General features: G+C 38.7%; 1 long non-coding RNA gene and 1 other non-coding gene across 2 annotated transcripts; one reads left to right on the forward strand and one right to left on the reverse strand.

The window, feature by feature from the left end:
• Nucleotides 1-9,246: 9,246 nt before the first annotated feature.
• LOC122053654 lies at nucleotides 9,247-9,785 on the reverse strand. The gene is made up of 3 exons (XR_006132287.1): nucleotides 9,691-9,785; nucleotides 9,519-9,611; nucleotides 9,247-9,267 (listed from the first exon to the last, which is right to left on the reverse strand). It is a non-coding gene; the product is annotated as an uncharacterized LOC122053654 (long non-coding RNA).
• Nucleotides 9,786-18,475: 8,690 nt separating this feature from the next.
• Nucleotides 18,476-18,581, forward strand: LOC122054499. Its single transcript, XR_006132800.1, has one exon. It is a non-coding gene; the product is annotated as a small nucleolar RNA R71 (small nucleolar RNA).
• The last annotated feature ends 8,824 nt before the right edge of the window (nucleotides 18,582-27,405 follow it).

The following is a 27,405-nucleotide window of genomic DNA, read 5'->3' on the forward strand; positions in this document are numbered from 1 at the left end:
ATTATACTTCTATTAACCGCATCTTTTTCAGTGCTTCTCTTCCTGACATACTGCCCACTCCTTTCTCTTATCTTACTCTTGATCTTATTGTACGCCAATTTTTTTGAGGGGGCACGTCCTAAAAAGATGTCCACTGTACCACTTAGTCCAAATGACAATGCCCTTTATAAGATGGTAGTATCTTGTATTCATCCTCTATCATCTAGAGATCAGGGAGTTCTACGTCCAGTACATCTTTTTCTGATATAAGCACTAAGACACCAACTCGACTTTGACTTGGGTTACTGGGTTCAGATCTATTATCCACTATTCATGGTACAACACCTCAAATAAAGTTTACATGATCCAGTGCCACATTCTCACTGCTTACATCGCTTCTCTAGGGGTAGGAGTTCACCACGATAAATTGATCATGTTGTCTGATTTTGATCTTGTTGGGATTAGGCAGTTGTCTCTAGTTGGGATTAGGACTAGTGCAGAAGAACTTGTCTATAAATGGACCCATCCACGATGTCACGCCCCAGAGGAGTCTCTGTCCGAAGAAATTTCGGCAACATCTCCCCTGTACGGCGGACCATATGAAACTTTCTACATATCACATATACATCAGCCACAGGCGGCTGGAATGATAACAATAAATAAAAACAAACACCACACAGTTTATAAAGATATTCAGCCTCTGGCTGTCACAACCACGCAGTTAATAATAGTAATCAATAACAATAGGACTCTGACTCAAAATCCACCCTACTCCACTACACTCGTAAAGCTCAAATCCAACGAACTCACCTCTTCTGCCGTCCAGGCAGGCACGTAGTAGAATGAAATCCAATATTATATCAAAAATCCATCAAAAAATGTCACTCCCTACAATATCCATAGGAAAAATCCAAAGACAATACTAAAACAAAGTCTGATATAGAAAAAGGCCAAAATAAAACCAATAACGAACTAGTAGAGAACTAGCTCTACGTGCATATGGGGGGGGGCCAGCGACTGGAACTGCTCCGGACAGCCTCAACCTGAAAATATCAACAATGGAGGCGGGGTGAGTCCAACACTCAGCAGGTACAACTGATATGCATAATAAAATAAATAACAGACAACACTAATCATGCGTACAGTCTCCTGAATACGAGAAGGAATAAATGCAACTGAAACGAAATCAGGAGATAACTGTACTAACCAGGATCAAGGTACAAAGGTAACAAGTCGTCAGACCGAAGAAATCATAATCCTGTATGCATGTCAATCAAATGCATCCATACAAATGCAGCATATAAGTGCAGCAATCACAACAATAAAATGTAATAAATGCATATGGTGACCGTGCACTCGGAAATCACTGCTCCTGACAGTGACTGAGTGGACGGAATGCTGTCGGAGTACTCCTGGCCCCAAATCATAAATGGGGGAGCTCAATGCTCTCATCTCCCGGTACACAATGACGGGGAGGAAAAAAAATCTCTGCCGGCTACCACGCTGAGTCTCCTGACCAACGGAGCCAAACAGAGTCCACCATCTGCGGCCTACCACGCTGCTACCCTATATGCCAACGGAGCCAAACAGAGCGGAACTGACTGCCGGCTACCACGCTGAGTCACCTGACCAACGGAGCCAAACAGCAGAACCGCCACACTCCAGCCAGATATACAACTAATCCATGTGTGGTGTGTGCAGTACATGTAACTGGCGATGGGCTCAACCAAAGTGGAGCCGACAATCGCACAGCATGCAAACATGATGCATGATACTAAGCATGGCAATCTCATGAATAGCATAGCAAGATCCATACATAAATACAAGGTGTACCACAAGTCAATGTATCAAATGAAAGGTACACAAACAGATAGGGTATCATATAAAACCCTAGGTCCAGAACATGATGTATCACATGGTTGGGTCACTACCGAAAGCATGTATGGTCAGGTCAATAATAACATGCAGTGCATAATAAATAAACAAACAACATGTAACAGATCATGTAGTGATCAACCGAATCAAAAGGATAACACAATCATTGCTATATGTTAAACACTTTATTATGCATATCAAAAGACATAAGTCAAAGTACCCGCCTCCGATAAAATGGTCCAATCCGGGAATCAAGATACCCGTCGAAATACGGTCTCGAATCAGAGTCCTGCATTATTAAACAGATAAGGTATTTAGCTATATAGCTAAATAAAAATCTCCAAACCTATTTAATAATCTTATCCATTCCTTAATTCAACACGTATACCTAGGTTAACATTAGTTATTAACCTATCTATCAATCATCAACAAAATGGTTAAAACCCAAATTCACTCAAACCACATATCACGATTATGTAGAATTAGGGCACCCTAACCAGTCCACAACAAAAATGAAATATAGTACATATACAAAATTACCTCTACAACTTGTCCAAATCTGATTAGAAACGTTGCTTCTGTAAATCAATAGTCGGAGCAAGGATAAATTGCCAATCTCCCAAACAGATAAACCTAAATCACAATTAACACGACAAAAATCAATATCAGACCCAATTCCTCAAGGATCACACCCATAATTCAAACAACTTACCCTAATCTGAAATTTCTCCAGAATGAACGAGATCCAAGTACTATTTTGGTGAACACAAAACTCTTCCTCTTGATACCGAAGAGGAGAGGGTGTCTGAAAGGTTCGTCCCTCGTTGAATCTGGAAGAAGCCCCATAGGAGAAGCAGTGGTGTTGGCCGTTGGCACAGAGGTGATGGCAACCGGAGCTAGGGTTCACTGGCCGACACTGTGCAGAGGAGCAGCGACGGCAGTAAAGCACTAGGGCACGACTTGGAGCAAAGAGGAAAGGATCGGGATGGGGGGCTCGGTCGGCCCTGTGCTCGGTATCCCCACGGCTAGGGCAACAGGGGGTCGGCGGTGGCTCTCGTCGCCGGCGGCAGAGACCAAGGCAGAGAGGAGGGTCGCCGGCGTCGGCAGAAGAGAGAATCGCCGGGGCCGGCGGTTAGGGCAAGGAGGAGAAGGCGTCGGCGGCGTCGGGTGCGCGGAGAGGATGCGAGGCGCGCTCGGGTTCGGCAAGGGGAAGGAAACGGCGACACTAATAAAGGAAAAAGAAATAAAAATAAATAAATAAATAAAAAGAAAAGGAAATATATATACATTTCCTCTCTTAAATAGGGTAGCCTAAACAGGTCTTTCCCGGACCCTGTTTTTGTCCCCATTAACTTGTCCATACGAGCTCCGAAAAATTTCAAAAAAATTTCTAAAAATTCCGGAAAATTCCCTTATCATTTTCGGTATTTTACATTCTCCCCCACTAATAAAAATTTGGTCCCCAAATTTCGTTATCTACCATCAGCAAGTACTAACAACAGATATAAAGTATAAATGCTGAACGGTAAATAATTCACATACCTCAAGTGAAAAGATGGGGATATCGAGCTCGGATCGTATCCTCAAGCTCCCAAGTAGCCTCCTCGTCTGAATGATGCTGTCATCCGACTTTAACCAGCCGGATAGTCTTGTTCCACAACTTACACTCTTTCCGATCCAAAATCCGTACCGGAACCTCCTCATAAGTAATGTCAGGCTGAACTGGAACTGGAATATCAGCCAACACGTGAGCTGGGTCTACTATGTATCTTCTCAGCATAGATACACAAAATATGTCTTGAACACCTGTCCGGAACGGTGGTAGTGTCAGATGGTAAACTACCGCTCCGATCCTCTCCAAGATCTCGAAAGGACCAATGTAACGCGGAGCTAGCTTACCACTGAGGCCAAATCTCTTCACCCCTTTCATGGGTGAAACTCGCAGAAATACATGGTCACAAATGGAGAACTCTAAGAGTCTCCGACTCCGGTCAGCATAACTCTACTGGCAGCCTTATGCCTCTAACATCCTCCGTCTGATAATACGGATCAACTCTGCCTCATGTTGAGCTCTATAAGGTCCCAACAACTGGGCCTCACGGATTCTCGTCCTGATCGACGACTGAGCATCTATGGCAATAAGAATACCCTGCTCAGTCTATCCCTGCTCCTCAAGGTCTAACTCGAATAAACCCTGAATCAAATCTGTGACCACAACTCGGTGGCAAGCTAAAGTCCCTCTGGACTTCTGGCTAAGTGCATCGACAACCACATTAGCTTTTCCCAGGTGATAGCTAATGGTACAATCATAATCCTTCAGGAACTCCATCTATCTCCTCGGTCGAAGATTAAGTTCCTTCTGAGTGAACAGATATTTGAGACTCCGATGGTCAGTGAGAATCTCAATGTAATATCATACAGGTACTGCCGCCAAATCTTCGGGCAAAAATAATAGCAGTCAACTCCAGATCATGAACTGAGTATTTTCTTCTCAGGCTCCCCCAACTATCAAGAAGTATATAAGAATACTCAACCGTGCTGCAACAGAACAGCACCCATACCCTGTAGAAACGTGTCGGTGTAGAGGACAAATCCGTCCTCTCTAGAAAGTAAAAACCAAAAATCGAAGCCGACACTAGTCTTCGCTTCAGCTCCTAGAAGCTGATATTGAAATCCTCAGTCTAAATAAACTTCACGCCTTTCATGGTCAGGCGTGTAAGTGACATAGCAATCCGTGAGAAACCCTCAACGTATCTCCGGAAATATCGGCCAAACAAAGGAGGTTACAAGCCTCTTCTATTGACTCCGTCTACTCCCGACGGTAACAATCTCGATCTCATGTGGAACCACGGTATACTTCTATTGGTGACCGTGTGGCTCAAACATCTCACATAAAACAATCCAATCCAGCACTACTGATAATCACATATAGATGTTCTCGTCGAATCATCTCTAGATCTATGCAAAGGTAGTGTACGTGACTCACCTCGGATCCGTAATAGATCACAACATCGTCCACAAAGATAATGGAAACCCATCCAAACATCCTCGACATACCAAGATCATCGAGTCCCTGAAAACATCTAAGGCACTGTAAGCCTCTATGGCAAAAACTGAGACACATAATGTACGTATCACAGACATTCCTATCCATAGGATCTCCAATAATAAATCGAAAAAAAATCTGATCATCAATAACATATATCACCAAAGAATAAATCCTCCAGAGTGAGAGCAACGCTCCATCACAAGAAATCCTCAACATGTGGGAGCAACGCTCCACCACAAATAATCTGAAATATGTATCTGCAATAAATATAGGAGCAATGCTCCGCTACCAGCAATCCGTGATATGTGGGAGCAACGCTCCACCATAAAACAATATCCAAGTACCCCAAGGCACCTAACTATCCAGCTAGAGACTGTACAAGATCTCTCTACCATAATTCGCTGTGGTTAGCCTAGGATATAACAACCTAGTAACTAATCAAATCCATCATCAACTCTATCAGCATCCTAGTGGGTCATCCACTGATAGGAAAATTAGTTGATGAGTTAATTCAACAAATGACATAATGCAGTCACTCCACATTCTGCATTCAGTATAAGTAGAATCATCCTACTGCTACCAATGTATACACCTAGCACACATGCTCACACAACATATGTATGATCAACAAAATCCTCCAATTATTATACACCAAACATACTCACAACTCAGGTATAATCAGTATGATACCTCCAACAATACATACCGAACACGTGTCCAAAATCAATGTAGGTAAAATCAACAATACACCTCAAACAACGCTCATATGACATATCTTCACCTATGCCAAGAGTATAACCAACATATACTTCCAATAAAGCATACTAAACCCAGGTGCACTCACAAATCAAACATAATCAAAAAGGTTACCTCAGATACCACACCAAACACATATGTACATATCACAACTCAGATTAAATCGACAAAATGCTTCCATCAAAACACCACCGATGTACTTATACTACATCTCAGATTTAATCAACAAGCTATCCTCAATAATACCTTCAGATACATACACCGAACTATATATCTATGATCCACCAGGAACCTTCAAACCTTATCAGAACATGGATATATATACTACTGGCAAATGGACAGTCTACCATAGGACTCCTACAACACATAACAATCATAATATACATGCAACATAGACATGCAAAATCAGCATACCAGCTCAACCAAAGAGACCAACCTTATGCTACCAATACTCATGGGTTACAGGTATATCTAAATAAAATTCATGCATATGTATCAAGCATGAATACATCAATCAAAAGCAACCCAAAATAAAGCAGTCTAATCATCCAGTAACAACCCTGCTCTAGGTTCAAAGGAACTGGTATCGGACAAGAAAGATATACACACCGTGGTATAACATTGCCAGTCAATGTCATACACTACCAAGACTATATCAAATGGGAAAAATTTTATCATCATAAATCCAAATGTACTCTCCCAGTAAACACTAGTAACGATTGTATCCCATAAGTGTTAAGCAATTAACTCTACACTTCCTTACACCAGCGGGGTCATATATCCCAATGCACCCTCTAAGTTATCCCACCAGGTATTTACAATCCATGGTCAAAGTCTTCATGAAATAGGGTACATCGATCCTTTATCACCTATCCAAGCCGACAATGATATATGGCTAAATCAGTCATTTCCACGTCAGTACAAAACAAGTACTCAAAGGTGCTCTACATACATAACTAAACACAAATAACCTAAAGGTTCGAACCTCTAAAAAAAAAAATAGAGTATGGCAATCCTCTACTGATCAACCAACAAAACTAAATCATTCATCTACTAACTAATCAAGAATACCTTAATCCTCCACAAGCAACTAAGGTATATCCAACTACATAATATCATATGTATAAATGTGTACGACCCAAAAGAAAAAGTCAGAATTTAAGAACATCAAGACACTCTCATCTTCATCCTCAAAAACATCAGCCCACACTATATCAGATGAATAAATCTCCACTCCCCATGAGGGCAAGTTAGCATTCAAAATATCAATCATTATTTTTTCCATCGTACCTGGTATCCTAATATCCAAAAGATATGAGTATAAAACTCTCCTGGCTAAGTCAACAGGAATATGTAGGTATCATCCACTACCCAACTAACAATAGCAGAGGCTGGTATGTGCCTCCATCTCCTACGAGTAGTAACAGAAGCTAACACTACTGATGGTATGATAAGAAAAATCACCAGAGATTATAATCCTTTATCTCTATTAAGGTCAACCATGCTCAATGGCTAATCTATCACATGCAATATGTGCTACTACAACCAAACATGTACTAAATAAAGAATGCTAATACCTGTCATAAACTATAAAATTAAACATCATACCTATATGCCGTCTGGAGATGTTCCATCGCTGTCCAGTCCCCAAAATGACCTCGGAATTTCGTACGAGAAAAATAAACACCGGAAATCCATATAAATCCAAAACGGAAGTCCATAACATAATCAAAACGGACAAATCCGTGCAACCGAAAATAATTGCCCACACCAATATGTCTCGCAACTAGGGCTCGTATAAAAATATCCAAAATACCAAACGCAGGTATCACACCCTGCTCTGATACCAATGAATTGGTATCAGATAAATCTCGAAAATCCAACACACGGAAATCAAATAAATATCGCCAAACTTTGGCGCGCTAATACCCAATAAACTGATATCGGATTATTCAAAGTATCCATAATACGAAAACAAAGATCGTATAAATCTAGAACACACAGCAAGTATCGTATACCTGCTCTGATACCACTAATTTGTCACGCCCCAGAGGAGTCTCTGTCCGAAGAAATTTCGGCAACATCTTCCCTGTACGACGGACCATATGAAACTTTCTACATATCACATATACATCAGCCACAGGCGGCTGGAATGATAACAATAAATAAAAACAAACACCACGCAGTTTATAAGATATATAACACAACCACGCAGTTAATAATAGTAATCAATAACAATAGGACTCTGACTCGAAATCCACCCTACTCCACTACACTCGTAAAGCTCAAATCCAACGAACTCACCTCTTCTGTCGTCCAGGCAGGCACGTAGTAGAATGAAATCCAATATTATATCAAAAATCCATCAAAAAATGTCACTCCCTACAATATCCATAGGAAAAATCCAAAGACAATACTAAAACAAAGTCTGATATAGAAAAAGGCCAAAATAAAACCAATAACGAACTAGTAGAGAACTAGCTCTACGTGCATATGGGGGGGCCAGCGACTGGAACTGCTCCGGACAGCCTCAACCTGAAAATATCAACAATGGAGGCGGGGTGAGTCCAACACTCAGCAGGTACAACTGATATGCATAATAAAATAAATAACAGACAACACTAATCATGCGTCTCCTGAATACGAGAAGGAATAAATGCAACTGAAACGAAATCAGGAACTATACTAACCGGATCAAGGTACAAAGGTAACAAGTCGTCGGATCAAGAAATCATAATCTGTATGCATGTCAATCAAATGCATCCATACAAATGCAACATATAAGTGCAGAATCACAACAATAAAATGCAATAAATGCATATGGTGACGTGCACTCTGAAATCACTGCTCCCGACAGTGATCGAGTGGACGGAATGTTGTCCTATCCTCCTGCCCCAAATCATAAATGGGGAGCTCAATGCTCTCATCTCCGAGACACAACGGGGAGGAAAAATCTCCCGGCTACCACGCCGAGTCTCGACCAACGGAGCCAAACAGAGTCCACCATCTGCCCACGCTGCTACCCTAAATGCCAACGGAGCCAAACAGAGCGAGCCGGCTACCACGCTGAGTCACCGACCAACGGAGCTAAACAGCAGACACACTCCAGCCAGATATACAACTAATCCATGGGTGGTGTGTGCAGTACATGTAACTGGCGATGGGCTCAACCAAAGTGGAGCCGACAATCGCACAGCATGCAAACATGATGCATGATACTAAGCATGGCAATCTCATGAATAGCATAGCAAGATCCATACATAAATACAAGGTGTACCACAAGTCAATGTATCAAATGGAAGGTACACAAACAGATAGGGTATCATATAAAACCCTAGGTCCAGAACATGATGTATCACATGGTTGGGTCACTACCGAAAGCATGTATGGTCAGGTCAATAATAACATGCAGTGCATAATAAATAAACAAACAACATGTAACAGATCATGTAGTGACCAACCGAATCAAAAGGATAACACAATCATTGCTATATGTTAAACACTTTATTATGCATATCAAAAGACATAAGTCAAAGTACCCGCCTCCGATAAAATGGTCCAATCCGGGAATCAAGATACCCGTCGAAATACGGTCTCGAATCAGAGTCCTGCGTTATTAAACAGATAAGGTATTTAGCTATATAGCTAAATAAAAATCTCCAAACCTATTTAATAATCTTATCCATTCCTTAATTCAACACGTATACCTAGGTTAACATTAGTTATTAACCTATCTATCAATCATCAACAAAATGGTTAAAACCCAAATTCACTCAAACCACATATCACGATTATGTAGAATTAGGGCACCCTAACCAGTCCACAACAAAAATGAAATATAGTACATATACAAAATTACCTCTACAACTTGTCCAAATCTGATTGGAAACGTTGCTTCTGTAAATCAACAGTCGGAGCAAGGATAAATTGCCAATCTCCCAAACAGATAAACCTAAATCACAATTAACACGACAAAAATCAATATCAGACCCAATTCCTCAAGGATCACACCCATAATTCAAACAACTTACCCTAATCTGAAATTTCTCCAGAATGAACGAGATCCAAGTACTGTTTTGGTGAACACAAAACTCTTCCTCTTGATACCGAAGAGGAGAGGGTGTCTGAAAGGTTCGTCCCTCGTTGAATCTGGAAGAAGCCCCATAGGAGAAGCAGTGGTGTTGGCCGTTGGCACAGAGGTGATGGCAACCGGAGCTAGGGTTCACTGGCCGACACTGTGCAGAGGAGCAGCGACAGCAGTAAAGCACTAGGGCACGACTTGGAGCAAAGAGGAAAGGATCGGGATGGGGGGCTCGGTCGGCCCTATGCTCGGTATCCCCACGGCTAGGGCAACAGGGGGTCGGCGGTGGCTCTCGTCGCCGGCGGCAGGGCCGGCGGTTAGGGCAAGGAGGAGAAGGCGTCGGCGGCGTCGGGTGCGCGGAGAGGATGCGAGGCGCGCTCGGGTTCAGCAAGGGGAAGGAAACGGCGACACTAATAAAGGAAAAAGAAATATAAATAAATAAATAAATAAAAAGAAAAGAAAATATATATACATTTCCTCTCTTAAATAGGGTAGCCTAAACAGGCCTTTCCCGGACCCTGTTTTTGTCCCCATTAACTTGTCCATACGAGTTCCGAAAAATTTCCAAAAAAAATTTCTAAAAATTCCGGAAAATTCCCTTATCATTTTCGGTATTTTACACACGATACACTCCATATGTAGTAAAGGAGGATGTAGTTGAGGAGGAGCCGATTGTGGTCGAGGAACACCATCAGCAACCTTTTGATCCGAGATTTGCATTGACACCTCTTTTCGATATTGCTCAGGGCAGCTCTTATGCACCCCCACCACTGACCAGTGACTTTTTTAGTCATCTTCGAGATGACATTTTTCGCCTGTTCGACTCCCTTGAAAAGAATGACTTCTCAGTATAACTCTCTCCAAGGATAAATTATAGATTTTTGTCAGGATATGACTGATCGTGTTGATGCCTTAAAGAAGGAGTAGCGTAGGATGTTTGATTATCTTCAAGCTACTGATGATGATGAGGATGAGTGATTTTTGGGACTAGATACCTATTTTGATACACTTATGATTATTCATGTATTTGGTACTTGTTAGTTATGACTTTTCTCTTCATTTTTTTCTACAAATGCCTAATAGAATAGGTTTCTTTATCGATTAATATATTTTTGAAAATATTACTTCATATTTTTTCAAAATCCCCCCTTCAAAATTTATTCTTAAAATAGATTTTAAAATATTTTATCTTTTTGGATTAGCCTAGGTCTTCCCGTAGAAATGCATGTTCCTAAAGTTTTAGCAGCCAACATCTCACAAACACAGTAGGATATCTTGCTTGTGTATTTTTAAAACCTAGAATGGTGTGGGATGCTTAGGACTTAGCCTAAGATTTTAGATTCTTAAGTCAGTGTATCACTATAAATCTGGACTTTAAACAAAACACATTAATCAATTTGGGTAATCTAGTTAGTAACAAACTAGTTAAAATCATATACTCAAATTGACCAACCTGAATCAATAGTTGTTATCTTGTGCAGTCAGTTAAGTATGAAGATTGGACATTTCATCATAAGAACATTTTTTTTAGTTTTTAAAATCATGCTTGGACCTTTAGGTACTTATCAATTTTAGGGGGAGCATTAATAACATTTTCTCAATTATTTTTCAAATTATTTTCAAAAGTACCTTTTACATTCTCTTTAGAAATCTTTTCAAAAATTATTTTTTAAATCTTTCTAAATTTTTAAACTCCCATTAATCTTCAACTTAAATTATTTTCACTTTCAATTTTTTTTCTTTATTTTCAACTTAAACTTTAACTTATCAAATTTTCAAAATTATTTTTAAACTTTTGCCCTAAGAAATTTTAACTCATCAAATTTTCAAAATTTTTCCTTAAAAAATTTTTAATTTTTTTTTTACATTAACTAATCAAATTTTCAAAATTATTTTGCCCTACCAAATTTTTTACTTAATGTTTAACTTTACCAAATGTTCCTATTTTTTTGCTTTAGAAAATTTCAATCTTCCTTTCAAAATGTATCTTTCTAAGTTTTCAAAGGTCTACGTTTCTTGGATACTTACTTAGATTTTTTATCAAAACTTGATTTTCAAAACCATGTTTCAAACTCTTTAGTTGTGTTTCCCCTATTTTTAATGTGTGCTAAAGGGGAGAGAGATAGTGAATTCAGGGGGAGTTGTTAAACTCAGGGGGAGTAAAGTGAAAAACAAAAATGCTTATTTACTTATATGTTTGCATATGTTATTAACTTAACTGTGAAGCTTGATTGTCAAACATCAAAAAGGGGGAGATTGTTGGTGCAGGATGCACTAGAATCAAACCTAAGTTTTGATGTGGTCAAAGGTTGAAGTTAAGTCTTATTGTGATCTAACAAGTTGATTGAGTGTGTAGGTTGTTTACTCAACTGGGAAAGCCCTAGTCGTGACTAGGCAAGAAAGACTTAGTAGATTATGGGAGCCATGTGAAAAGACCAAGTGGGTTGAGAGGACTCAACACTTGGCAGGGAAACTCGATAGATTTGGAGGATCGAAGATTGAGGGAAAGTCCTAGTGGACCGATCCGATAGTAAGCGGCAAAGTCCAAATAGGTCTGGAGGACCAAGGTGAGGTAAGCAACTGGAGGAGCGACAGTGAGGTCGTGTTCTAGGAAGGAACAAACCTTAGGTCTCTGATCTAACTGATGAAACTGAAAAGGTTTTCAAGTTGAGATCAAGATAGTATTATTGTATATTACTACTCATGCATCTCACTATATTACTGTGCTAACCTTTATTTTGCAGGGAATTGTCTAACTCTATTTTGTAGGGAATGACTTGATCGGTTGATCGAACACAGGGATCGGTCGACCGAACAAGGCTAACTCAGACCAGAGACTAGTTCAAACTAAAGCAGAGCACAATCCGATCGAAGCTTGATCGATCAACTGGCCCAGAGGATCGGTCGATCGAACCTTGATGATGTGGCATAAATCAGATAGAACAAAAGTAGAGAAGGAAACCTATCTGATTGGTTGATCGAACCAGAGGATCGGTTGACTGAAAGATCTCTCATTAATGGACCATTAAGTGTGAATCTTGGTGAACAGGGAAGGTTCAATGTTAGGTCGACTGAATATGGTGATTGGTCGATCAAACCATTAAAGATCATTAATGCTCAAAGATCGAATCTCAGTAAAAAGGAAGGGAGCGGGTTCAATCAACCAAACCTAAGGATTGGTCGATCGAATGGTGATGATTCTTATAAAAAGGGAGCTTGAGGTCCGAGGCAAGTAATCAATTTTCTCCAATTCATCTCTATGTAAAACTGCTCATGCTACTACTTTGCGCTTCATCTTCAAAGAAAGATACTCCATCCCGAAGTGCCGACCAAGATTTATCTTCTATTCTTGTGGATATATTTATTTAAGCTTGCATTGCATTTAACTTGAAAAGAAGATAGTAGTTTGTTACTATCTTCTACTTGTATATGTACGCATTGCTTCTTTCCGAAGATTTCAGAAAGAAGAATTATAGTGGATTGCCCAATTGTGTGATCAAGGATCACAGGTCATGGAGTAGAAGTCGACATAGGCTCTGAACCAAGTAACCAACTTGTGTCATTTGTATTGCTTGCATTTTGATTTTTGTTGCTTATTCTTATTTGTTTTACAAGCAAAAGAAAAGTTTTTAATGTGCGATATTCACCTTCCCCTCTATTGCATCTTTTGATCCTTCATATACAACATCCACCAGACATAAACTTTTCATCATCCTGATGAAATCAATGTGATGGTGGAGGTGGGGGAAAGGAAGGACCTCATCTTCATCGACCGAGAGGAAAACTAGGCATACCAGGAGTTGACCAATGTACTCATGGTAGTGGAAAAGAGTATCCACCTAATATCTAGTGATATTCATGGCATCTATAAACTCTCTCATCATTGCCTGGTCAATGTCATAGTCCTGAACAAATTCAACCACATGCCTTGAAAATTCCTCTGAAACTGAAAATGATCCCAGACCTCTTGGAACTGATCGGCAAACAATCTGACGTGACCCTCTAATATGTGTCGTTGGGAGTCTTGCTTCTCATGAAGTGATTCTAAAGAGACACAGAAATCTAAGAAATCAAATCTAGAGGGACCTGTTGTTGCACCCAAAGGATGTCCACATATCTCCACAATGGCATGATATTGTCCACTTTGGGCCTAGGCCCTCATGGCTTTACTCTTGGGATCTACCCAAAAGGCCTCATGCCAATGGAGATATCATGCATCCTTTTAACCCCATGAGCTTTACCAAATCTTTCCAATGTGGGACTTTGATTGAACCCCAACAATCCTCCCCTCAAACGAAGGATCACAATTACTCTCATGGTCTGGACCTCCCCGCAAGCATCCGGTCATCCTGACTTGGCCTGGGCCTCCCCGCAAGCATCCGCGCCCGGTCACTTTGACCTACCTCGGGCTACCTGCGAGCATCCAGCCACCCTGACCTACTCGCCTCATCGCAAGTACCCGGTCATCCTGACCTGCTCCAGGCCTCCCCGCAAGTACTCGGTCACCCTGACCTACTTCGGGCCTCTCCGTGAGCATCTGATTACCCTGACCTACTTGCCCCTGCAAGTATTTGGTCACCTTGACCTGATCTAGGCCTCCCCGCAAGCATCTGCGCCTGGTCACCTTGACCTACTCTGGGCCTCCCCGCGAGCATTCGGTCACCCTGACCTACTCCAAGCCTCCCCGTGAGTATCCGGTCACCCTGACCTGCTTCGGGCCTCCCTGCGAGCATCTGGTCACCCTGACCTGCTTCGGGCCTACCCTCAACTTCGTTCAAGGCCGTCCATTTGATGCGCCACTCTGATATCATTTGTTGCACCCAAAGGATGTCCACATATCTCCACAATGGCATGATATTATCCACTTTGGGCCTAGACCCTCATGGCTTTGCTCTTGGGATCTACCCAAAAGGCCTCATGCCAATGGAGATATCATGCATCCTTTAAACCCCATGATCTTTACCAAATCTTTACAATATGGGACTTTGATTGAACCCCAACACCTGTACCATAGGTAAAAGAGTGCCTAGCAAGTTTCGGATCTCTAGATGTTGGAGTTTCAAGGAATTCCAAAGGGAGAGGAGGAACCTCGGGGGCTATATCAGTAATAACCCAATTGGTGAGGTTGCGAAGTGTAATGTGCTTTGGGTAAGGTAGAGGTAATGGAAGTCCATTCCTCCTCATAAAAGCAAAGCCATTCTCACCCAAGCATATCGTTTTCACGGTAATACATGTATCGATATCGATCTTGTGATTGCCATGAATGACCTCTAAATCACTAATTTTGCAACCCAAGATATTTGGGTGATCAATCCGCCAAAAACTAATGACCTCGAGGTTGCTTTCCTGGGTTTCTCAAGGGTTTGCAGAAATGAAAATCGGTATCAAATCAACTTTATTAAGCATTACTCAAAAAGAGTAAAGTTCCACCTTTCTAACTACCTCATCACTCTTCCCTCTACCAAAGATAGTTTTGCTCATTACACGGTGGAGGTATCTAAATATGGAGTTTTGCATGTGGGAAGCATTAGCTCTAGAGGGATCATAAGGATCATTTGCCCCAATAATTGAAGTTTAAAAACCATTCCAACTAAAATCCGAATCAAACCTGCGAGATCCACTGGTAGGTAGGCCAAAATAATTATTTAAATTACTAAATGTCCATTGAAAATTTTGGTTTATCAATCTAAAACTAATTTTACCAATATAATCCTCATCAGAAGTGAAGTGGACCTCAATTGAGTTTAAATATTCAAGGACAAGGCGGAGATATGTTGGGTGAAATGTATACATGATATTATTCCAATCAAAAGCACTAATCAACCAATCAACATCCTCCTTGATTTCTAAAATTTTCATGGTGGAAGGATGTAAGTATCTAGTGCAAATATTTTTTCTAGCAACAAGAGAATCATATCTAGATTTTTGCTCATCATTTCTAAAATAATATGATACTCATTGTCGTTACCTTCATCGCGTTACTCTTCTTGCGTTTGCCCTTTGAACTTGTTTTCTCTTTGCCTTTGTCCCTCCCCAGATCATTTCCTCCTCTTGAACCTCCACTTCCTCATTGAATCCTCTTCAAAAGGCCAAACATGATTGAAAGTTCAGTTGGATAAGTTGATTATTAAGGAAGAAATAAGAGAAATCTTGTGAGAAGAGGTAGATCTTGAGAGATGAGGAAGCTTGAGGTTAAAGAAGAAGAAGAAGAATTCTTATATTTAAGTTTAGATCTAAACCTAGATCTAGATCTAGATCTTGAAGAGATGAGATCTAAGAATCCTTGGTAAAGAAATTTAGAGGTGAATGAAGAAGGAGGTGGATGGAGATGTGGAGGAAAAGAATTTTGGAGAAGAAGAGGAGGATAAAGAGGTGGTTGGGTGGGTGTGGTGGCAGACACGGGCAAGGCATGACCGTGTCTTAGAGACACAACCAGGTTAGGCGGATCTTCACGTAGTTGTGTCAATTGACACGACTTGGGTCTACTTTGCCTCAGTTGGAGTCACATGGCCGTGTCAAATGACACTACCTCACTCGACTTCCTCTCAAGTTAAGTTATACAACCGTGTCATTTGACACGACCCACCTCTTCTTTTTCTTTGCCAAAGTCACACGGCCGTGTGGATTCACACGACCGTGTGGATTCACACAGTCTTGGACCTCTTCTTCTCGGCTAGCCTTAACTAGTCGTGTGAGGTCACATGGCTGACTCCTTGAGGTGTGTGAGGGCTGAGTTCTTCTATAGCTTTCCTCCTCTTCAACTTTGTCGGTGCCTCCACACCCATGAGAGGATCATGATCAGCTCGTGGAGGTCGTTGAAAACCTAAAAACAAAATTTAAAGACAAATAAAACAACTAACAAAGAAAGAAGATTGCTAACTAAATGGAAAAGAACCCTTGAGTTGCATGCAAGATATGCTTATTTTAGGTTTTTATCTCGACCCCACTTTCGGTCATTACAGACTATACCCATGGAGGGATGACTTCCTCTCCTAGGGTTGGTTCTTCAAAATCTTCCTTCATCCTTGCCCTTGCCGGGCAGACATATTTTTTATTTTTGTTTAGGGGCCTCCATTCCTCTATTACCGAACTAGGAATGACATCCGGGGGCCACCCATGAGGAAGGAAATCCCATTTCTCAAGTTGGTGTTCATCTACCCTATTTTTACCATGAAGGGAAAAGACATGGTTAGAAGATTTAGGCAATTCCAATTCTAACCTTTCCTTGCGTATAACTAAAGATAATCTGTGATTTTTAACATCAATTAAAGCTCATGTAGTAGCAAGGAATGGTTAGTGGGTGTGATGCAATTACTCACCTCTATTGGCACATTTTTTTATTATACCCATAGGGCACCTGCATGATGATCAGTTAATTGCAATGTCATAGTGGTGAGCTTAAAGTTTTTCAAACCTAGATTATTACAAATAGAATAAGTAATGAGGCTAATTCTTGTCCCCAAATCATAGAAATCTTTTTCAAAAGTAGTAGTCCCTATCTTGCAAGGGATGGAGAAGCTTCCTATATCTTGTACTTGGGTGGTACCATATTCAAAATCAATGCGCTACATTTCTTAGTTAATGCCATGGTCTCATGTCCTTCTTTCTTTCTTTGGGTTGTTGTGATCTCTTTTAAGAACTTAGAAAACTTTGGCATTTGATGAATTGCATCTATCAATGGAACCTCGATGCAAATTTCTTTAATTTTCTCTAAAAATTTGCTGAATTCTTCATCTTTCTTTGTCAAGTCAAGTCTTTGAGGAAAATGGATTGTTTGACTTTGGGCGGATTGTGGAGGAGTCTCTTCAACCTTGTTAGTAATCTCCTCCTCACTTTGTATTTCACCTAAGTTAGGTGAGGGAGGAGAGAGCTCTCTTAGAGTATCATGGATCTTCCAAGGCCCGTCCGTTCCGGAGCTCAATCCTATTACAATGTTCAACCAGATTCACATTTACTTTTCTTGGAAAATCCCCAGGTGCTCTTGTAGATGAAGAAGTCATTTGGGCTATTTGGCTATCTAGAATTTTCTAATACTTTTCAAAAAATTTCATTCATTGATTAAGTTGCTTGAGTTAATTCTTCATTTCCATTTAAGCCACGTGGACCTCTTCAAGCAACTTTTTGATTCTTGACTATTGATATCCTTATGATGCATGTTGATATTGTTATTGAAAATAGCCTTGTGATTACCCCAGTTGGTAGCTTTGCCTTTGACTAATGGGTTGGCCTTGGTCTTGGTTGTTCTTGTAGGAAAAATTCGGGTGGTTTCTCTATCTCGGATTGTAAGTGTTGGAGTACGGATTTCCTTGCTTGGGGTTGAAGCTTGCTATGACATCGCATTTCTTGAAATTCTCAAGTTGAGAAGATATGGCCACAAGTGGACAAGCTTCTTGCACATGTTCCTCACTTCCACATGCGTCACATACTCCTACAATGACATTCATTATGTTGGTTCCCATTGATTCTTACTTCTTCGTTAAGGCATCAATCCTTGCTGACAAAGTGTTACTGTTTCAACATTAAATTTTCCTGATGCTTTAGTTGGATTTCTAGAAAAGGAGCTTCCATTTCTTTTAGATGTCCACTGATGGTGGTTAAGAGCCACACTCTCAGTAATTTCTTCAACTTCATTTAGACCTTTGTTCATTAGTGCCCCTCTAGTAGTAGAGTTGAGGGACACTTTAGTGTCCTAGTTGACGTCGTTATAAAATATGTGGATGACTAATTATTTCTCTAGTCTATGATGAGGGCAAAGTCTGAGCATATTCTTGAATCTATCCCAAGCTATATATACAGACTCTGTGTCATCTTGTTTGAAACTAGCAATCAAATTCTGCATGTGTGAGATTTTATTTGGAGGATAGAATTTGTCAAGGAATAATTATTCTCGCTACTCCCATAATGTGATACTACTTGCAGGCATAGAAGTGAGCCACAACTTGGCTCTATACCTCAAAGAAAAACAAAACAATATCAATCTCACTGCTTCAGCCGGGGCTCCATTCATTTTTATTGTCCCACATATCTCATAAAATACCTCTAGGTGTTGGTTTGTGTCTTCATGTGGTTCACCCCCAAACTGATGTTGTTACACCATGTGAATCACCACAAGCTTTATTTTAAAATTATTTTCTTCAATGGATGATCTAATGATGCTAGACTGAAGCCCACGAGTATAAGGTGCTGCATAATCCTTAAGAGGTTTGTTTGCCATTTCAGATGATGCTTGTTATTCTTGTTATCTTTGTAGATTTCTTCTTCTTCGATAAGTTCTATCAATTCTAGGATCAAGTAGAAATATATCTCCACAAGATTAGATCTTCGCATGCAAGAACAAGATTACATGAATTCCAATTGCAGAATTCAAATGCAAAGAAAAACAAAGTTTTCAAATATAGAGACAAGAATCAAAGTACAGGAAATTTAAAGTGTAGAATTAAAATCCAGGAAGGAAATTGCAGAAATAAAAGTAAGCAAATACAAGATATATCTATAAAAATAGAATTGCAGAAATTTTTACAAAATGTGAAAGCAAATAAGTTTAAAGTAACTCAAATATTTATTATTTAATGTTATAAGTGCAGTCCCCGACAACAGGGTTAAAAACTTAATATGAGCCTGCAAGTATATGGGTGCCATCAAGTAATAAAAATATCGATCCCACAGGGACTGGGTATAAGCACTAGAATCTAAGCACACGAACTAGCCAAACTATTGAAAGGTTGAAGATTGCAATCACAAATGTAAAGGGAAGTAAGAAGAGAAAGAGAGAGAAAGAGAAGGAATGTTGAGGAACTTGGTTTGGGGCAATGTTTTAGGGATTCGGTTTCATTATGATGTTAATCAATGTATCATGGATCACCTATTGTCCATCCTCTATTCCTATACACTTGTAGGAAGTTAGATTCCTATGCACTAACACTCAATAACATAGATATAGAAATAACAATTATGTCTAATTCCTTACTTGTGGAGGATTGCTTCTCCTTTCAAAGCAATTCCCACGATGTCCGGAAACTCGATACCCTTATCACTAGGGTCCTTCGATCATATGATCTAGGGCATTCTCCCTATGGGATTAGCAATTCTACACAAACATTCAATCAAACATAAAAATTAAGCTTAAACACATTACACACACAAGATCAAATAGATACAAGGCATAACAATGTCATATAGATAGAAAATTGGCAAATTCATGAGTTTTTCATCAATTCACATTACAATTGCTCCCTTAATCCTATAATAAGAGATCTACTCTATAACTAGGAGGATTGAATCACAAGACAAAGATCTAAGCCAAAAACACCGAAACTCAAGAAGAGAAGGGAAGAATGCTTATCATATACGAAGAGTGGTCTTCAGATCCAATCCAAGCTTCTAGAGTGATGAAGACACTGAATTTAGCTTCAGATCATCTAAGAAAGTGCTAAAGAAGTCTAGATCTTGTCTAAGTTGGATCCCCTAAAGGGGAGAACCTTTCTCTCTTGAAAAAGGGGAAGAGGTCCCCTTAAATAGAGCTAGGCATGGGCCTGGCACGGCCTGTTCCACGACCGTGTGAATCCACATGGCCAAAAGCTACCTTCGCTCTGGTCCGATAGCACGACCATGTGGATTCCACATGGCCGCAGCCTACTTCGTCTCTAGAAATTCCACATGGCTATGTGGATTCCACACGGTCGTAGCCTGCTTCTTCTTCGTTTCATTAACATGGTCGTGTGGATTCCACATGGTTGGGGCTTGCTTGCTCTGCTTTGTGGCATGGTTGTGTGGGTTCACACAATCGGAGCCTTCTCCTCATCTGGGAATATGGCACGACCGTGTGGATTCCACATTGTCGGGCCCTTTTCATCGTTTGTTCTCTGAGTCATCTACCAACGTCCTTTTCACTCCAAAAGTGCATCTTGTCAACAAGAAAACACACAAGAGCATATCTCTGACAAAGTATAGTAATTATACTGAAAATATAATAAGAGGTGTAAAAGTGTATAGATCAAGCACAAATAAAATATGTTTATGTACGTCAAAATATATATAAAAGTGTATACAACCTATGCACATTAAATATTTTAAAGTTTAAAGTTTAAGGTGTATCTATGACTGTGTAGCAGCTACTTAGTAACTTTTAATAAAATTATCTTGAATAATTTAAAATGATTTTAATGGAGTTTAATTTTTTTTTACTAAGTTGGTAAGAGTATTATGATATAATAGTGATCGGAGTTTAGGATTTAGAATTTAAGATTTAAGATTTAACTATAAATATGTAATAGTTAACTAAGTAGCTTTACTAAAAGCTATTTAATAGATTTTACAATTGTTTTATAGTGATTTTGATTAATTTTATTGAAATTTAAGTGATTTTAATAGATTTGAATGGATTATTTTGATATATTAGTCTCTTATATATAGTAATTTAATTTGATCAAAATAAAATAATCAATTTTTTACTTGGTAACCCCTACAATATCCCGACAAGTAGAGTGCCTTTTTTATTTTATTTTTAAAGAATATTCTTTTGACGATTTACCCTTTTTGATTTTTAGCCCAAAAAGACATTTAACAGCCATTTAACCAACTTATAAATCAATATTATATTAATATTGTGCAAACACCAGTTTACGGTATTCTAAAATGATAAAATTATATATATCCATACCTATTATTACAAATTTTTATATTATAAGGCCAATTTATCGGATTTGTTGAGCTTTTTCAGTAAGGACGCAATAATTTCATGATTAGGTCAAATTTAGGGAACGACCCATCTTGACTCGAAATTTAGCAGATGGGCGGCTTCAACGCTCCAGATTAATCAATTACGTAATCGAGAAGTTAAATAAATATAATTAATATAAATAATAATCTGATGCAATTAAATAAATGTTAATGTTCTAATGGTCAAACATGTTCCACATTAGTTAACAGTATGTTAATATAATAATATTTTATGTATATAATTTTGATTAAAATAAAATTATCAAATTTTCACATCGTAGCTAAAAGTAGAGTGTCTTTTTGATTTTTCTTAAAGAGAATATTCATGTTACAGCCCTTTTGATTTTTACCCAAAAAAAAAGTATTTAACAGCCATTTAATCAACTTATACATCAATATTATATTAATATTGAGCAAACACCAGTTTGCTGTATTCTAAAATGATAAAATTATATCACGTATCTATTATTACAAATTTTTATATCATAAAGCCAATTTATCAGATTTGTTGAGCTTTTTCACTAATGACGCAATGATTTCATGATTAGGTCAAATTTAGAGCCTGATCCACCTTGACTCGAAATTTAACAGGTGGAGGTGAGAACATTCAGTTAATTCGGTTAATTTGATATTAATTTTATATAAATTCTTTTTATTGTTATTTTAAATAAATTTAGTTAATTCGGTGTAACTAAAATAACTAATTCAATTAATTCAGTTTTAGTAAAACTTTGATTTGATTCGATTAATCAATACTAAATCAGTTTTCGATTAATTTATAAACTGAATTAACCAATGCTCACCCTAACTGCTTCGACGTTTCATATTAATCAATTACGTAATTGAGCAGTTAAATAAGTATAATGACTATAAATAGTGATATGATGCAATTCAATTGAGTTGAAAGGAATTCTTTTTCAATGGTGTATATATACAGCGAAGTATATAAATCATACAAGAAGAGTCTCATTGTACTATATGCAAGAAATGCGTACTAAACATAAATTGTACACTAGTAATAGAGATCATTAACTTTTGAAAACGATTACGCACTTTAGATTTAGAATCATCAATTGCTAAGCACAAATAGCCCAAGCCAGCCATATTTTGGTAGCATTAAATACATGTGAAGGTGGCTACATATAGATTTCTTATCCAAATAATTAAGCTTAATATATATATATATATATATATATGTGTGTGTGTGTGTGATCTTATCCGAACGCTGAATCGATGGACGCTGGGTACATGGCGCTCTTCCAACTGATGACGTGGGTCTCTAACCGACCGTACGGATCTCCGGCGAACCTCCAAAGAAGTCGGGCCGGGAAGGGGTTCCCAGCGACGACCCTCCGACGCTCAAGTCAGGCAAGAGGAAAATGATAGTGGCTTCGAAGATGTGAGATTGCGTGATTGCGTACCTCCGCCGAAGTCTGAGGGCTCTTATATAGAGCTGTGGGGAGGCTTATGCACACATACCGAGGCACACACGTGTCATTTACCATACCTTAGTATGGGCTTGTCAGAGAACATGTCTGACACCATACTGCTACAGCCCGAGCACCTCTCTGATGAGACGGTAGAACCTTCTGTCGTGAGATTCTGTATATGGCTTGGTCGTTGAACATGCCGGTTGTCAGAAGATGTCTCCCAATGTCCCCTTGTCCTTGTCTCCTTTTTCCCCGAGCCGAGCGTCCCTCCGCTCGACAGGCATCGATCCGACCGGACGTAGGAATCGGTCCGACCGGGTGCTCGGCTGAGACTGTTCTTTCACAGTATTGATGCTTTACGCCTCGACCGAGCGGGCTACCCGCTCGGCCCGACGACCTTGTTCACCATGAGCGTCGGAAACCCGACTCCTTGTCGGGTTGTTTTTGATCCCGCTTGGTCCCATTTGGCCGGTCGACGCACCCCTTCTCCGATCGACTATCCTTCATACTGACCCTTTTGACTTTTGACCTCTACGTGACGTTGAGTCCCCTGACCTTATTGCCGGATCAATATGTTTAATACTTTGTTGGTTTGATTACAATTAAAGGTATGTGAGAAGAAAAATAATTAAACCAACATTTAATCAGCTTGTACATCAATATTACTTCCATCGTATAAGATTAATAAATTGTGCAAAATATTTATATTATTTATTTATCCAAAATATCAATGGGCAAAAGTAAAACACAAAGGAATAATAAACTTTTAACAATTAACTTTTATTTGCTTTAAGTTTATCAAAAAGTGCATAATTTTATTGAAACTTTTTAGTTTCCTCTCACAATAAAAGAACATTCTAATTCTAATAAAAATGTGTATTGTTCACAAGTTAAATATTCCCTTTATAGTAGATCTAAAATTATAAAAATAATTAGAATTTTTTTTGTATTAGATTATCAAAAATAGTTCTAATGAATTTACTCAATTTTTAAAAATTATATATAGAGAGAGAATATGTGCATATATTAGAGGTAATGGAGCGCGCACCCAAGATCTTGGACATTAGTAAAAGAATATATATATATATATATATGAAAAAGGTCATTAAAATGTGCAAAAAATCTAATGTTTAAAATTATTTAAAATTTTTAAACATAGGCCAAAATAATTAGGAGTGTAATCGAGTCGAGTTAAGTCGAACTCTTAAATGTTTGAATTTAGCTCATTTATAATTGAGCCGAGCTCGAGATTTATTTAATGAATATATTCATGGCTCCCGAGTTTATTTGAGCTTTTATTGAGTTTAAATGAGCTTAATAAATATAAATTATAAATTTAAATATTTATTAAAAAATAAATTATATATTTAGAAAAACTTATAATATTCATATTAAAATTTATAATTTTATTCTAATAAATAAATTTAATATATTTGTTTATATTTTTCATATGTAGAGTCTAAAATTTATAAATTCAATATCAAAATTATTATTTTTTCATTTAAAAGTTGATTCATAAGTTTACTAACGAACATGTTTACGAGCTAACGAGCCTAGTATTGTGAAGTTTGACCTTGATTTATTTATCTTAACGAGTTATTAAACGAGCTCAATGAATTTTTATCAAATCGAGTTTCGAATAGCTCATGAATCACTTCATTCATTTATACTCCTAAAAATAATATTTAATACGAAACAAGTTAACAAATTTTATACACTCGTTGCGGATAGGAAGCGTTCAATTGCATGGCACTATATGAATATCTATTTTTTTTTTTTTTTTTACTTTACAAAGTTTCGAAGAAATAAATCTCTAAAACAGTCCGACAATATTGATAATATAGTGCAAAATAAATTTCAGTTTGTTCCCGTCGACTTCATTTCCACCTCAATTAATGTGATGCAAATAATTCCACACGCATGGAAATAGTTGGGCCCTCTTTTACATTTTTAGGCCACCACCGTAGGGAGTCGAATTGAATTAAAATGAATTAAGCATCTTAAATAATATTTAAGGTTGATTTAGATTTTTTTTTTTTTTGTTTCAAGCTTAGGTTTGATTCGTTCAAATACTTTTAATTTGAATTTAGTTAATTATTTAAAAATTTATTTAATTTGTCATATTATAAACTTGTTTCATTTTTTTAAGAGTTTATTTTTTTATTTATTAAATTAATATGAGATATGTATTGATGAATATAATTTATATTTATTATTTATGAATATTATTCATTATAATCATGATCATCTTAATTTTTGACCGTAGAAAAGTATTACGTGAAAATGGAAAAGTCAATTGGATCAGTATAAGAGTAGAAGATAATAACAATCATCTCAATGTTTTAGTATCATCGTCCTTTTAGTTAAATATGAACCCATAAATTATAGGATATATTTTACTTTAGTATAATGATCTTTTATATAAAAAAATTAGATAGACATCCAATAAAATGTTGGATCCGGTAAATTCCGGAGTATGCAAACTGATCGTCGAGGCTAATATTCGACACTATCTCCGTAAACGATATTGCTCCGCTACGGTGCTTAACGGATTGTTGCAATTCGTTCCCAAGATACAACGACGACAATCGTCTCGGAATCGTAGCACTCCGACTTCCGAGACCAGCGAACCTTCTCGTAGGCTTCTTGGACTCTTGAATGCACAAGATGAGTGAGTGAATACTTGAGGAAGAGAAGATTAAGTTGAGTGATTTGATTCCAATCTGGAGGGTTCTATTTATACAGAAGGAAGAGGCTTTAGGGAGGGGTGTGACCTTTGGGTGGATTAATCTGGGCCGTCCGGACTGAAGAGTTATAACCCTTCACATAGCCCCTTTAATCTCATCCATCAGATCTAAGAGTTGTGACCCTCAGATCTATCAGCCATCCAACGCTCTAGATCGCATCACAAGCGATCCACCATACTTCTTTGATCAACGTTGATCAACGGCTGCCATCCGTTCGCCCAACCAACTGCCCAGTCATCTCCCTTTGCCCACGAGAATGCCACATAGGCACTGCCATGTCAGGTACTAGCCTGACACGTCACCCGAGTGCCATGTAGGCACTGCAATGTCACCTGGAGCATAAATTTAAGCTCCTCAATGCTCCTCGCGAAGTGCAAAGTGCGCCTACAAAGCGCCCATTGCGCACGTGCGCACGTGGCGGGTGGCGGGCTCACAGGTGCGAGCACCTGCTTGCCCCTGAGCAGAGAGTACCTGGTACTTTTCTGAGTTAACTCCAATAACTCAACATCATTAATAAGTAAGGAATGCACATCGGAAATTTCCGATGTGGGACTATTCTCCCTTGCATTTTCTTAATGAATAACCAACGTTATTTTGGGCCGACTTTGAACATTAATTTCTCATTCACCCTTAATCGGTTTTGAGCAAATTAATAGTCTAAATTCATCTATGTGAAACGTAGATTTTGATTTAGTAGTTAATTCTGACTTTTATCGATTGATGACACCTCGATTTTTTCTTGCAAAATCGTATTGGCCATTTTAAGATCCAATATCCAACAATCCTCCACGTGAATGGAAATTAATGCATATATGCATACTAACACTTTACAGGAGTCCAATCGATAAATCAATGCATCGGGAGAGGTAGCTTGTGGCTTTGAACCTTCCGTAGTGGAATGCTATCGAGCATACTAGGCTGCGCAATGAACGTGATGTCTTGAACTGCTTAGCTGTTTGTGTAAGACAATAACACCCACACAAAGACCTATCTCACCTACTTTAGGTTCTCATGGTTGGTTCCGTTTTGGCCATGGACACCATCTTGGATTCATGAGTGTTTCATTGAAGCGGCCTGTCTTCACACTCACATAGGTGACACTTCTATCAAGAGTATCCTACCATACTCTACCTTATAAGGTATAGAAGTCACTAAAATCATAAGCTTAACCTCACTACATGAGGTAGGACAGCACAAATTCATCCTAGGATTGGGATAGAGATAAACTATCTCCTGTGCTGAACCACAACTTCTGAAACTTTGTTGTCCCATTGAACCAAGATCTTGGGATCTCCAGTCAACAAGGTTGGGTTTTCCACTTCAGTCGTTTTCAGTTGTAGATTTTTAATCTCATTCCTCTTGATGAGCAGTATACTTGATCTCGACTCAACCCTTTCGTAAGAGGATCTGCCAAATTATCTTTGGACTTAACATAGTCGATTGCAATCACTCCATTCGAGATCAACTGCCTAATGGTATTATGTCTACGACGTATATGTCTTGACTTCCCATTATACATACTACTCTGTGCCCTTCCAATCGCCGATTGACTATCACAGTGGATCAAGACGGCAGGTACAGGTTTTCCAGCTCGGAATATCTTCCAAGAAGTTCCGCACCATTCAACTTCCTCACTGCTTTGTCTAGTGCTATAAACTCGGATTCCATAGTTGACCGAGCAATGCACGTCTGCTTAGTGGATTTCCAAGATACTGCTCCCCACCGATCGTGAATACATATCCACTAGTGGATTTGGAGTATTTTGTATCG

The sequence above is a fragment of the Zingiber officinale genome, chromosome 3A (assembly GCF_018446385.1).
Source record: "Zingiber officinale cultivar Zhangliang chromosome 3A, Zo_v1.1, whole genome shotgun sequence".
Classification (NCBI taxonomy): domain Eukaryota; kingdom Viridiplantae; phylum Streptophyta; class Magnoliopsida; order Zingiberales; family Zingiberaceae; genus Zingiber; species Zingiber officinale.